General features: G+C 33.1%; 1 protein-coding gene across 2 annotated transcripts in view; it reads left to right on the plus strand.

Moving 5' to 3' along the window:
* Positions 1-7628: 7628 nt before the first annotated feature.
* CNTN1 (contactin 1) overlaps positions 7629-14029 on the plus strand; it is a 249196-nt gene continuing 242795 nt past the window's right edge. The window contains exon 1 of one of the 2 annotated variants that reach the window (XM_031938160.1): positions 7629-8121. The gene's annotated coding sequence lies outside the window, so the exon portion shown is untranslated. The remainder of the gene's footprint in view (positions 8122-14029) is intronic. The other variant, XM_031938163.1, reaches the window with a different exon arrangement.

Raw genomic sequence — 14029 nt, forward strand, 5'->3', positions numbered from 1 at the left:
AATCTTTAACCAGGATGTTTTAATGATTAAGATTTGTTATTGAATGGAAAATACACAGTATCATAGAGTTATAGCTAGAAACAATCATGGAGTTCCTTGGTTTACTTTAAAACTTCTTATTTTGTAGATGAAGAAATTTGTTCTATGACCCTCTGATAAAGTAATATTAAATGAGGAAGAAGTATGCTTATAAAAGGTATTTGTCATTGCAATGAAGGATATCAAAATGAAAGATTCTGAAGAAGAATTAAAAGATTCTGAAAAGAATTAAACCTAACTAAACACATAAGAAAAATTAGATGGATAAATACTGCCTTAATGCATAAAGATTCCAAGACTACATTGTTGCATAAACAATCTATGAGCTGATCATGAACATATGTGTCTTGTACAGATTCTGCACATGACACAAGAACTTGTTGAAAAGAGAAAATTAGAAACATTTAGGACATATATATATATATGAATAGATAATCTGGAAGAGAGACTATAAGAGATATCTATAATGACACTTTTTAAATATAAATTACAATTGTAAGGTATCTAAAAGTAACTAATGTAAAATATAATTATTTCTCAGAATTTTTGCCAATATAATTATTTTTTTCAGAAATTATTTCAGTACAACTATTTTCAAAACTTATTTCAATACTTTAAATACAGATATTTTTCAGAAGTGTCAGACTTTTTTGTTTGTTTCTAAGTTTATCATGACCTAGGCACATAACATAGGCATAATACTGGCATAACAAGCTACTTAGGTTAAATTTCCAATTTAAGAAAAAAAAATCACAAAAATAAGATAGAAAAATTTTTTTGAAATGATGTGAAGTTTAAGTAAAAATTAGTTACAATGTTCAAATCCATTCTTTATTGCTAGTAACTTTCCAATGTCATTCTAATTCAAAATTGGCTTTTTAATCACAAAATTAGAATATACTGCAGACTTCTTTTTAATTTTACTTCTATTTAACCATTATGCACATACTAGATGTTTTAGATAACCAGACCGTTTAATGTATAAGCTTCAACAACTTGAGAAAAATCTTTTTTTTTTTTTTTTTTTTTTTAAAGCTAAGTGCTTTAGGATTATGTGACTGCAAAGACCTATTTATTCAGTGAGCATCCATATTCAACCATTTTATATGAAGCATAGCATATGTACTAAGGAAACAAGAGGAAATGGTTTTTGACATTTATTCAGGACAAGTAGCAGTTTCTATTGAGTGAGTTACAAAGAATACTGAATTCTGATTTACTATCAATGTATCTTCTTAAACAAATAAGTTACTGGATTTTTAGTTTTTATTTATAAAACTATATATATATATATATATATATATATAGTCTTTTACTGAGCCATCTTTTGTTTCCAGAGTGTCAAGTTAATGCTTTTTAATCTCACTGAATTCTTCCTGACCTCTTATATGGTTTGACAGAAGACTCCATTTTGGGTCATTTTGAGGGCAAGAAGTATTTCCCTTGTTTCCCAATGCAGGTATTGCCATAATGGTATTTTTAAGTTTTTTTTTTTTGGAAGGAAATGAGTAGCATTTATTTCCTCTTTATTTTTAAATTTAAAAATCATTATTTAAAAGTTTCCTGACATCTAACAAAAAAAAATATGTAAAATTCCCAATTTATTGGGACCTTGTAGACAATCACCAAGCCTGTGTATCTGAGCATTTATATGGATAAGCATCTGTGGATATTCAAATGGTGTTGAAATAGATTCATTAGTTCTCAATTACCAAGAGAATAAAATTAAAAATATGTCATTTAGGAATATCATCTTTACCTTACTTTTCCCATTGCTTTTCATTGGTACAACAGCACAAATTCTAATACTACTGGTACAATTATAACTATTATGAATCTTTTAAGCATATTCTCTTTTTACTGAATGGAAAATATTTGAAAGTCAAACACTTATGTCTTAATTGTCAAATAGTTGTCACTTAGCAAAAGTGAAGCTTTGCATCTTAGTCACATTATATTTTTATCTCAGATCCTCTTTGAGGATCTGTTACTTTCATATCATTCAAGTAAGTTTTAAGTAATATTTTATGAACATAATCTTATATATGAAAATACAACTATTAAATTAATTAAATAATTATTCATAACCAAGTTCAGCATCAACTAGGTAGGAAATATACTTATTTGAAAAGGAAATAGCATAATGAAGAAACAAAAAGAGGCTCTTGCTATTAAACTTTCTTTGCTTATTTATTATTTTTTTGTTTGATTTTATTTTGTTTTAGCAGGTTATTATTATAATCAAGTTCTAGTTTCAACATTTGGGGAAAGATGCCCCAAGTCTGAGGTCCTTCTTACTATTGTTTTCTGAATGTATCTTGGGCCCCTGCCCTGGGCACTCCTCTCTCACTCTGAGCACAGCTAGGGCCTCCAATCATGTTGTCCCATAAATGCTCTTGCTCCCTGTGGTGCCTTCAGTGGCTGCAAACCATAGCTGTGCTTTCTGTCCTAGAAATGAAACTAGGGACTCAACTAGTGAGCTAGTGCTCACAGCCAAAAAAGTCCCTGCTCCTCTGCAACCATACTAACCAGGAACATGCTAACTCCTCCTCAGTCCCATAGCCATAACCCAGCATTGTGTTAGGTCAGTACAGTTGAGCCTGAAAATACTCAGCAATGGAAGGTCTTTCAATATTCTCTTATTTAGACATCAGACTCTCACATTGTCCCTGACGTGAAAGTTCCTAAAGCTGCATAGTTGTTTATTGATTCCAAGGTATAGGACTGGAGATTATTGTGCTTCACTGAGGCCAAACCTCCACCATTGGAGGTTGAACTTTTCCTAAAGTCTTCTCACCTTGTCTTAGGAGGACAACTGCTTTACCCTGACTCCTATTTATTTCTGCTCTCTAGGTTCACTCTGAAGTGCAGTTCTTTTTTTTTTTTTTTTTTTTTTTTTTTTTTTTTGTGGAGGAAATTTGGAGAATAGAAAGCTTTCTGATTTTATTCTGCTACCATCCTAGAATCCTCTTAACATTCATTTTTAAAATTTTTGAGTTCCAAATTCTCTCCCTTTCTCAACTTCCTCTCTCATTGAGAAAGCAATTAATTTGATATGTTATTCATGTATGCACTCATACAAAACATATTTCCATATAGAAAATACAGACTAAAAAATGCCAAGAAAAACAAAGGAAAGAAAAAGTATGCTTTGATCTGCCTTCATTCTCCATCACTTCTTTCTTTGAAGAGAGATTACATTTTTCATCATAAATCCTTCAGAATTATCATTGCATGACAGTTGAGAGGATGGGAGCAAACCTTACTGTCATCAGAATTAGCCCAAAGAGAGACTAACATACATAGAAATCTATTTTATTATATAAGAAAGTAGTAAGTAAAGGCAATAAGAGAAAGGCAAAGGTTGATGTGAGAGAGGACAGATTATAGAAGAGAGATAATCCAGAAGCAGAATACACCAGTCTTTGAACAATTAAAACTATAACCTCAAAGAACACTGATCTAAAAGGAATTTACCATTTTACCTAATACAGTGAATTATCAAATCAATGTGAGATATTATCTTTATTTATATTACAAATTGGTAAGCTAAGGTAATTTGGTTTATGATTGATTATCCACTAAAATTTTCATACTTAGGTATTTTCTTAATTTGTTTTCATGCCCAATAATATAACAAACATTTATCATAAGCATCTTATTAAGAGATATTTATTTCACTTAAAATGAGACCAGAATAAATTCAGTTACACCTAGATCTCTTTTCCAAATGACAACATATAAAATCTCAATTTACAAAAGGATTATTTATTCTAAACATTTCATATTGTAGAGTCCACTATTTCCATCTAATTTACTGCCACAGATTTTTAAAGTATAATAATCTATCCCAACTGTAATTTATTTTATTTTATTTTTCCCTAAGGCAATTGGGGTTAAGTGACTTGCCCAGGATTACACAGCTAGGAAATGTTAAGACTGAGGCCAGATTTGAACTCAGGTCCTCCTGACTTCAGGGCTGGTGCTCTATCCATTGTACCACCTAGCTGCCCCCTGTAATTTATTTTAAATCTGGATTTTTCAATCTCAGAAAGAATCCGTTGCTTATCAATTTACTCATAGTCTATAACTTTCTCCATTGACTTTCAAATCAAGCTGTAATTTTTAATTACTATTATAGTTTCCATAAAAAGACAAAATTTCTTACAACCTTTCTTCTTTTTTTAATTATAGCTTTTTATTGACAAAACACATGCATGAGTAATTTTTCAACATTGACCCTTGCAAATACTTCTGTTCCAACTTTTCCCCTCCTTCCCTCCACTCCCTCTCCTAGATGGCAAGCAGTCCCATACATGTTAAACATACAATCTTTCTTCTTAAAGTCAAACCCTTCTCAACATATTTAAACCTTTTTATTTTTTATATATCTCTCTTGTGGTTTGACAACTCACACATTCCTTATATATTATTAACTTCCAGGTATATGTGTGTGTGTATATATATATATATATATATATATAAAACTTCCACATATATGTGTATATATATATATATATATATATATATATATGCATATAGAATCAAATAGGGCTAAGTGTGCGTAGGGTGTATACACATATCCTTTCAGTGGTTTTGAAAATTGTCTTTTTTATTTCTGTTTTCAAATCTCTAAAACCCTTTACTCATACTATATAACTTGCCTTTGTTTATTCAAATCCTACATTTTAACCCAAGATAATATTCATTCCACAGAATATTTCCTTTATAATTTAGTACATATTATTGTTCAACAAATCAAATGACTTGCTAAAATTTTACTTTTTCAAGCATATAGATAATTTTAAATCAGGTAATTAATTTTTTTTATACTACTTTACCTACAACAATTAAACCCTGTTGAAAGGGACCTGTAAGTGCCAAAATGTTTGTGGCAGCCCTGTTTGTAGTGGCTAGAAACTGGAAAATGAATGGATGCCCATCAATTGGGGAATGGTTGGGTAAATTGTGGTATCTGAATATTATGGAATATTATTGTTATGGAAACGACCAGCAGGATGAATACAGAGAGGCTTGGAGAGAGTTACACGAACTGATGCTAAGTGAAATGATCAGAACCAGGAGATCATTATATACTTCAACAATGATACTATATGAGGATGTATTCTGAAGGAAGTGGATTTCTTCGACAAAGAGATCTAACTCAGTTTCAATTGATCAAGGATGGACAGAAGCAGCTACACCCAAAGAAAGATCACTGGGAAATGAGTGTAAACTGTTTGCATTTTGGTTCTTCTTCCCAGATTATTTTTACCTTCTGAATCCAATTCTTCCTGTGCAACAACAGAACTGTTTGGTTCTGCACACATATATTGTATCCAGGATATACTGTGACATATTTAACATGTATAGGACTGCTTGCCATCTGGGGGAGGGGGTGGAGGGAGGGAGGAGAAAAATCGGACCAGAAGTGAGTGCAAGGGATAATATTGTAAAAAATTACCCAAGCATGGGCTCTGTCAATTAAAATTTATAATTATTAAAACAAATAAACAAACAAAAGAAAAACCCAATTAAACCCTGTTGCCAAGATTAGTTACGATTCAAATGTTCTTTCAGGAAATTAAAACAGTTCAAGTCTCTATCATTTTCCCAAATGGAGACATCATCTTGCACTGCCTGTTGAATACCATTATATGATGAAGTTTGTGGGACACATTCTTTAAAAAAAATCCATTAAAATGTTTTTATTAATTACAAAACCTTTTAGGAGGTGTATGGAAGAGAGAGATAAGGTGAAGAATTTACAGGAATGTGCGAATTATTTTTTTGTATTTTATTTTCATTATTTCTGTGTTTCTCCTATGACCTGCATAAGGTCATATTGTAATATGTGCAGGCCCATATTTACCACTGTGTGCTTGATTATCAAAAGCCTGAAGGCCTGATTTTCTGTTTTCTAGAAATCAGGTGATCTCAGGGAAACAGAAATCTTCCATTCCAATCTCTACGGATAGCAACAACCAATTAGATGACCTCCCCCTCCCCCTTGTATAAAAGATGTGTATCTTTACTACTTCTTTAGCCCTGTAACTAGAAGCTTTCTCTTTCCCTTATTTTGTGATAGAACTGCTCATCCTCCAAAGGTTTAATAAACAACCTTTCTGCTTTCTACTTTGAATGATCTCTGAGTAGTCATTTTGACTAAGAGTCTTCTACAACTCACACAGAAGTCAGCAGTGGTTTATACAGGAGTGCTGAGCCCTCTTACCCTTAGTAAGCATCTTGAAAAAAATCTGAAATACTTCAGATTAAATTATACTTGCTCTTTTCTATTTACTTACTCTTCAGAATCTGGAGAGAGTTAATACTTTGTAATTAAAAGAATAGTATTTTTCAGTTCTTACCAAAAATCATTTTTTTGTTGCATTCCAATTAATAGGAATTGGGATACTAATTTCTCTCATAATGAAGTTGAGAGTAACTTTGGTAAAATAGAAGGCAAAGTAAATGGAAAATTACATACTTTTTCCCCTAGCATTTCCCTTTGCTAATTATCTTCCATAAGATTACCAGCATTGTATCTTAATGCTTCTCCGATTTATCGTCTTTAATGAAAACATACATATAGGTATCCAAGCCTATTTATATGCATATATGTATGTGTGCACATATAAATATTGTTTTTGTTTTAATTATTTCAGTTGTGTCCAACTCTTCATGACCCCATTTGGGATCTTCTTGGCAAAGATACTGGAATAGTTTGTCATTTTCTTTTTCAGCTCATTTTACAAAGCAGGGACCGAGGCAAGGAGAGTGACTTGCCCAGGATCATACAGCTAATAAATGTTTTGAGGCAGGATTGGAACTCAAGTCTTCCTGACTCCAGGTCTATATATGAATATATATATATAGGTATATATATGAAAGGAAATTCATCGGACCACCTAGTTGTCTCTGGCTACATACAAACATACATAGATATTATACAAACGTGTGTTACATATACATATATATGTAAGTGTACATAATATTTGTAAAATTGTACATATACAAGCATCACAAGACAGAGCAGTAATGCAAAAAACGGCATAGTGTGTTTTCTTTCCTAGCAGAGCCTTCTACAACATTAACAATCAGGAGTGGGAACAGAAGGTCACTAAGTTAACATAAGTTAGTATATGGATACAATTTATATAAAATAAATACAAAGATACACATATGTAGGGTGCATAATAAAAAAAATGGAAACCACTAATTTAGATAATTCATTTTCAAGGGTTTCTTCAACAGAGTCCATTTTTTTTCATCAATTGATTTCCAGTTATTATATTTAAGTCCCAAAATGAAAATTTGCAACAGAAAGAATGTGTCATGTACATTCTTAAAATATTTTCAATTAGTTTTCAGTATTTTGTTCTTTAAACTGAATCTATATTGTATTTCTGAAGTTCCCGTGAGAGGCAGAGAAAGAGAAAGAGACAAGAAGACACACAGAGAGGGAAACGGAGAGAGAGAGAGACGGAGAGGGAGAGGGAGGGAGAGATAAAGAGAGGAAGGAGAGGGAGAAGGAAAAGAGGGAAAGGGAGAGGGAGAGCGCGTGTGCGCGCGCGCGCAGGCATTCACATAGCTCAGATGATCTCTGCAGAAGAAATTGAAGATGGTGGTTCTGGCTAGCCCCTCCCTTCTACCTGGGGATTCAAATAACTAGGCTTCAAGGCAAATTTCTTTTTCCTTCTAAGATTTCTGGATTTAGAAACGCCAGTGGCAGCAGTAATGGATTTCTGAGCCAAGACTGCAGTCTTTTGGGCTTTTCTCCTACTTCCCCGCCCATGTAAAAACCCCAGTCAGGCTTTCGAGTGATATCTCCTAAGTCCAATCACAGGCGGCTGCTTCTCCCTGGCCACCGCCCTACTCGCCCTGAGGTCCCCAATAACTGCTCAGAAAGGTCGGGTTTATGCAGTCTAGTAGCTAAGGAAGGATCCCTTGAAGGCGATCTCCTGGAGGGAGGGACGGGTGAGATTTGGTGTGAAGAATGCTCTCTACTAGGTGTCTGCGGCGGAAGTGAAGAACTTGTAGGCTACATCCCAACTGTGCGGCAAAAGGACGCCCAAGGTCTAGGTAAGAATCAAGCCATTTCCCCCGCCCTTTTTCTTCTTTGCTGATATGCTAAATAATGCGTATTTTCCTGCAGTCATTTCCTTTCCAATCCTCTCTCATTACCCCGCCCTAATTGAGTTTGCTTTATTAGCTTTTATTGAAAAAATGCCTAAGTGTGGATTGTTTGAGGAAGCTGAGAGAAGTAAGGGAGATATAGGAACATGTGCGAATAAGGACAGAGAAGGGCATCAAGCATCCTCAGGAAACGGTAATAAACTATAAACCTGAAGCCCTGTACTGAACTCTCAGATTCAGTGGCAAAGGATGCCTGTGATTTGTCTGGCAAATCTATTCTAATTTGGACTGGAAAGGAATGGGGATTAGTAGAAATGTCAGTAACAGGGTACACAGCCTAATTCATCTTCAATCTGATAAATTTTCTCTCCTCTTCTTATTTTCCATGAAAGAAGATTTACCTCAGAGGATGGAGGAGAGACAGAAAGAGTTCCCTCCACTCATTGCTTCAAATTTTCCTAAATTCAGCTATTTATTGGAATAATCGGGTGTGGTATTGGAGTGAAGAGCTTGTTTCTTCCCCAGACTCGCAGTGAAAGTCGGCCTTATTTAATTTTTTTTTTTTAAGTTTGTGCATTAACTAGATATTTCTGATCAATCACACCCTTATTCAGAAGATTCTGGTCCTCAGGTGTTTGCAGCAGACAGCAGGGAGGAGGGAGCAGATGGATCATCTTACTGCTATCCTTTTCCTCCTTGTCTATTGCTGCCCATTAGGAACCCACTTTCCTCAGGGTTCTGAGACAGAAGTGTTTGACCATGGGGATTCCGGAAGAGTAAACCAATCATGGTTTGATGGGAAAAGAGGCCTTTGGCAGACTTTCAGATGACTGCATATGGGTTTTACAGATTGGCCTTGTGGCCATTAATGTTGCTGTTAGATTGCTTCAAGCAGTAGGCACCAGCAATGTTGCAAGGAAAACGTATTGGAGCCCTTCTTAAGAGATTTATGATACCCAGTTCTGAGAGTTCTTGCACACAATGCTTGGAAGGGGTGGGGGTAGGGAGAACAAGCTTAATAATCCTTTTCTCCATTTATTCTACTAAAATCCATTGCATGAATAGATGCAAATGCTTATCAGCACAGAGATATAAGATAACTCACACATGCCCTGACTGGTGCTTGGTAAAAGAGCTGCTTTGGCTTTCTGAAGCAATCTGAAAATAGAAAGAGAAGAGGAAGATCAAATTTTGCAGAAAAAAACTAGAGACGGTTAATAGTATGGCGACGTTGAAATCCCTACCATAGTGAAAATAAGCAATTCAACAATATACAGCAGAACTAGTATTTTTAAATAACATATTTAAGCACATTCAGAAGTTTTCTAGTATTTATTTTTCTGTGTTAATTTCTGTTGTGTCACAACGTGTCTAGATCATTATTTGTAAAATAATTTATTATGTTGAAAAAAATGCAGCTTTAGAGACATAGATGATACCTTTACGATTTTTGGTGTCTCTATTTACTTTTAACAGTCTTATTAACATAATCTTAGAATGGGCTAGGTATCCTCCCTCATCCTGGGTCTATGATAATCAGATAGACTAGAGGGGAAGTCCCTTCTGTAACCTTTGCTTATTTAAAGATTCTACTGGAAGCTTCATATTCTATTTATTCCTAAGAAACTTAATGTACATTTTATTTATTCTCCCAGTATTCTGAAATTTTCTAATTTATCAATCCTCCTCCTTTTTATAGTAGAAGTTTAGAGAAACCAAATAGTTTCTCATGTATTCCACAAAAAATTGGTAGGAATAGACCATATTCCTAATGTGACATTTTGTTTTTTCATTACTTTGTTTGTGGTGATTAGGTTAGGTTCCAAAATTTTGCATGGTTGCTGATATCATTTTGGTGCCAATGTTGTTGTACTGTTAAAACCAATTATTCATACCTACCCTATATCTGTTCTTATTAAATTATGAGTATTTATGAGTAAAAAGCTATTTAAAAAGTTAAATGCTATTATTACTATGTATTCTTCTTACCTAAAACCTTGAATAATTATTAAGGGCAAAGCATCGGGAAAATTTTCCTATTGATTTACTTTAAATCTTTATATCTCTGACTTATTATTTGATATTTCCTAGAAGATTTTTGTCACAACCAGAAAGGCAGGGAAATTGACCTTTGAAGCAGTAACACAAGCTTCTAAAGGCAGAACTTGACCAGGCTTCTATATCAAAGTTCCTAAATGGGACCTCTTATTATAAAATTTAGTAATCTTTTACATACACTATATATTTCTTCCTTGCTCTTTGGCTGGCTGATAGTTTTGATTCTTCAGAGACAGTAATCTGTGATGTGTAATCATATAGCATAAGTATGAACATAGTATTCAGATGGGCCTTTGTTTCAGGGAAAAGCTTGTCATTGCAGTCACTGTATAATTTCCCAATTGCAAAACAGTTTACCCTCTCTTTATCTCAGGAACTCTTATTCCTGAGTACTATTCATCTGTAGCCTGAGTACTATTCATCTGTAGCATCTGTCCAGGTTATATATATTTATGAACCAGATCAAGGAACATTACAATCTGGACAACAGGCCTTCACTTGTTTTTACTGTTTGAATAAGGTTGAAATCTTTGGTTGTAAATCTCTAAAGGCTTAATGGAATTATCATAATGATAGCTGCAAACAAGATAAGCAATAGAAACTCAATATCCATTGGGAATCTCTCTTCTTTTTGGTCTCTACATTAAACATTCTTAGTGTCAGTGGCAGATAATTTCTGGTAATCATCAGTCTCTCTGCTTGATGTCTCATTTAATATTGCTAATCAGAGTATTGAACACAGGTTTTTATGCTATGGTTTTTAAACAAAGAATGTTGTATAATATTAACAGCTGGATGGGAGACTCTTTAAAAGAATCTTTAAAAGTACATTTTGCTCTACAGAATCAAATGTTTTTTATGGTCAACAGACTTATTGTATAGTTGTCCTAGAGGTGGACTCAGGTTTTTGAAATAGTAATAAAACTCAAGACTTAGTGATATCTTTAGTGTATGGATTTTTACTAGATGCCTGCTGAGAGTCTTTCCAGCTCTCAGATCCTATGAAGTGAGTTATAATTTACTGCATTGTTTTCTTGGGGGTGGGGAGGGAGTGATAAGGTAAGAAGAGAACTGGGCCTGTGTAGAAAATTACCAGTGAGGAATAAGATCTAGAAAAGCAAATCGACATCTTTAAAGGTATAGTTTTAGAGAGTTGTCTTAGGCACTGAGAAGTTAAATAATTTGCTAAAGGTCACACATCTATTATGTATCAGAGGTAGGACTTGAAGTTTTTCTGATTTTGAGGCCCATTCACTTTTTAGTATAGCACTCTACTATACTGTACACTTTGAAAACTTATATGTGTTTCTAAATTACTATATATGTTTGAAAATATATGTCACTCACTAAATATGTTTATGAAAAGATGGATTATCAGAAATTTGAGTAATAGGACTTTAGAGTTGAAATGAACCATATAGATTACCTAGTCCAAAACTAGAGATGAGAATACTGAGATCAAGAGAGGATAAAGGACTGCCTTAATATCAAAACAGACATTTTATTATGCCAGTGCTTGATTATATTTTCAGTTTTCATATTTCAGTATTCATTTTTCAAATAATTCATATTTTGCAACTGCTAAATTTCTTTCAGGCTTGATCTGATTTTTTCTGTACTTCTCACTTAGCAACATAGCTAATTTGCTTCCAAAACATTTACTTTACTTTTCAAATCTTTGAAGACTAGCTTATCCAAGTATGGAAAGAATTATCGCCATCATAAAATTAATATACTATAACCTATAAGTTAACATGACATTTTGAAAATTAAGCCTTTTTTCTTCTACTATTATTAGAAAGTCATTGGATTTTGAGAATTCTAGAGATGATAGGAAAGTGATGAAATGTAAGCAATAGAGCCTTGAACAGGAATCACTTTTTCTGAGTCAAGTAGGAAAAGAAAATATTTTCAATTTATGTAGTTAAGATAATATTGAAAGTACTTTGAATTCACATAAAAACATTAACATTAAGCAAGACATTTATTAAGCAAATATATATAAAGGACTATGGAAAATAAAAATGTTATATATGATCTTTTTAATATCTAGTTTGGCAAATATGATGTGTATCTATAGTTAACAATTTAGAAAAATGGTGTAAAAATGTACAATTAGTGATTAAAAAACAACAGTCATTAATTAGTGATGTGGCATCTTCAAGAAGGGAAAATTACTTCCAGCCTCAGGTGAAAAGTTGAAAGGAATATTAAGGTTTCACAGAAGAATTGAATTTTGAGAGGGACCTTAAAAGATAGAATTTGAGTTGGAAAGGAATGAGAAGATAATGCAGAGGGAATAACATGAGCAAAGGACATAGAATCAGACACATGTATTCAGAGCATATTAAGAAGATCAATTTACCTATATAGAAGTGAAATGTGGCTGGCTTGGTCACTTTCCTTTAATTGAAGGTGGTAGAAAGGTACTTCAGGATAATAGTTAACTTCCATGTTAAGAAGACTTCTGTGGTATGGTGGAGAAGGTTTGGAGAATCAGGAGTGGAGTGGTTCTTGCCCATCAGACAATTATAATACAGTTAGACAACTGAAACACAAATTACTCAAGAACACTTAAGGTAATATTCCTTTTTTTCCCCAATCAATTCCTTTTTAACATCTTCAAAGGCTAAATCAAATGCTACACCTCCATGAAATCACTACAGTCCCACATACCAGTCAGTCACTGATATTCTTCCTCTTTAGACATCACATATTACTTTGGTTTCGACCTCTCTAATGAATTTGTGTTATATTGTGTATTGATTTTCTATTAGATTAAAACTTTATGAGGATACAAATCATGCTTTATTTAAACCTTGCAGGGCCTCCAGAGTATAGCACATTATTGTATATAACAGTATGCATTTGTTAAATGTTGATTTCAATATTGATTGCCCCAGTGCTTAATAAAGTAGTAATAAAATCAGGTATATTCCATTGTATAAGGCAAGTTTCATCTCAAGACTGACTGGCTTGAGTGAGAAAGTGAAATGATGACCGCTGAAAAGAGATTAGCTGCTAAGTCAAAGTATAGGACAAAATGAGATCAGGTCTAAAAGAAGTTAGGTAATTGCCAAGAACTGCTTCCCCTTCAAAAAAAAAAAAAAAAAACCAACAACCCCCCAAAATAAGTAAAAAAAAAAAAAAAACCCAATCCTGAAATATATAAGGGGAAAGTTGAGGAACTTATTATTTCTATTTCTTATGGAAACTCATTTAAAGTTTTCTTGAAGAATTTGGATGTTATACCATAGTGTTAATAATATTTCATTGTCTATGATACTTTTTATTTGTTTTAACATTTTATTTTTATTTTTTTCCTCAATAACATGTAAAAAATAATTTAAAATAAAAAAAATTGAGTTTCAAATTCTATCTCCCTTTTTTGTTCTTCCTACTTGAGAAAGCAAGAACATTCATATATATTAATAATTTTCAGTTATGCAAAACATTATCATATTAATTATGTTGCAAAAGAAAACAGACTAGTAATGATAATGATAAAGAAAATAAAAAAAGGTTATTTCACTCTGTATTTAGACTCCATCAGTTCTTTTTCTGCAGGTGGATAGCATTTTTTATAATCCTTCCAAACTTGTTTTAGATCATTGTATTGATGAGAATAGATAAGCCATTCATAATTGATCATACTGTATAACATTGCAATGTATGCTATTTTCTCTTAGTTCTGCCTCATTTCACTTTACATCAGTTTATGTAAATCTCAGGTTTTTCTGAAAGCATCCTGCTCATTATTTCTTATAGTATTCTGTTGCAATCATACAACTTGTTT

Source organism: Sarcophilus harrisii, chromosome 5, assembly GCF_902635505.1.
Source record: "Sarcophilus harrisii chromosome 5, mSarHar1.11, whole genome shotgun sequence".
Taxonomy (NCBI): domain Eukaryota; kingdom Metazoa; phylum Chordata; class Mammalia; order Dasyuromorphia; family Dasyuridae; genus Sarcophilus; species Sarcophilus harrisii.